Genomic DNA, 1,222 nt, shown 5'->3' with positions numbered 1-1,222 from the left:
GGGGCCCCCCGCCCCCCCCGCCATGCACCTGCTGTGCCCCATGTCAGTCCTGAATGGGGGGTGAGCCGCCTCTCCCCGGGCCCTGCCCTGACAGCCCGCCTCCCGCACCCTCCCGTCGGCCGTGCTAAGGGGTCCGTGTTCTGTGCTGGCTGACTGGGGTGCACACACCCACTGCCCTCTGGAGAGCGAGAGGGGTTTGTGTACACGTGTGCACAGGGGTGGCAGGCACGTGCCTGGGAGCGTGAGCCTGCGCCAGCCACAGGGCGGGTGTGTGTGTGTGTGTGTGTGCACACGGGCACATGTGTGTGAGCTGGTGAGTGAGGTGCCCGAGTGCCCGCAGCCGGAGGGGAGGGTCTGGCGGGAGGTGTGGAGTGACTGCGTGGCCTGTGAGGGTGGGCACGCGTGGCTGGTGTGGGGGGTGTCTGAGGAGTGTGAGTGTGCCCCGGGCATGTGAGTGTGTGTGGCCCTGGTGGGCTCGCCCGGAGGACCTGCCTGCCAGGTGTGGGGCGCTGTCTCGGGGGTCCCCCAAGGCCCTGGCAGCCAGCCCTCCCTCCCAGCCTCAGCCGATCCCCACAATAGGAGCCCCCAGGCCCTCTGGGTCCGCTCTCTGGCTTCACCCCCCACCAGCATCCACTATTCCCTCAGGGTCTCTGGCGCCCGGGGCCCGGGGTTGGCACTAAGCCTGTGACGCCCTCTCCGACTCGCAGGGAACATGCTCCCCCACCCCCCGGCCTGCCTCCCTCCCTGTCTGCCTCCCTCCCTCTCTGCCCAGCTTGGCCTCCACCCCCCGGGCCGGGGCCCAGCGCTGAGGGCCAGGCTCTGGGCTGGGGCAGCCTCCCCTGGGCCTCTGGTGAGCACCAGCTGGCAGTGGGCAGGCAGTGAAGAGATGGGGGTCACCTGGACCCCCAGAGATTGCCGCTCTTGTCTCTCCGCAGCCCTGCAGCGTGGGGGCGGGGCTGGGGTCAGTGTACCCCAGAAGCAGGTGTCACTTTGGTCTCCAGACGGAGCCAGCCCTGTGGGGGGAGGTGAGACGAGGGGGCTGGGGGCCTGGTGGGGGCAGAATCCAGGTGGGGTTTGGGGTGGGTCATGCCCGGGGACGTGGTCTGGGGCGGGTGATGGCGCTGTGAGGTGGAGGCTGCGGCAAGTGGAGGGAGGGACACTGAGTGGGTGGCAGCAGGGAGGTAGCTGGGCCCTTTGGGAGGGGCATGGCCCCCGGGGCCAT

At 70.2% G+C, this 1,222-nt stretch overlaps 1 protein-coding gene across 1 annotated transcript in view; it reads right to left on the bottom strand.

Moving 5' to 3' along the window:
* Window positions 1-1,222, bottom strand: part of GRIN1 (glutamate ionotropic receptor NMDA type subunit 1) — an 18,426-nt gene that overhangs the window by 14,692 nt on the left and 2,512 nt on the right. The window lies entirely within an intron of this gene.

This window comes from Myotis davidii, unplaced genomic scaffold (genome assembly GCF_000327345.1).
Source record: "Myotis davidii unplaced genomic scaffold, ASM32734v1 scaffold609, whole genome shotgun sequence".
Classification (NCBI taxonomy): Eukaryota; Metazoa; Chordata; class Mammalia; order Chiroptera; family Vespertilionidae; genus Myotis; species Myotis davidii.
The sequence above is the reverse complement of the archived record's forward strand: the minus strand, read 5'-3'. Positions and strand labels throughout refer to the sequence as shown.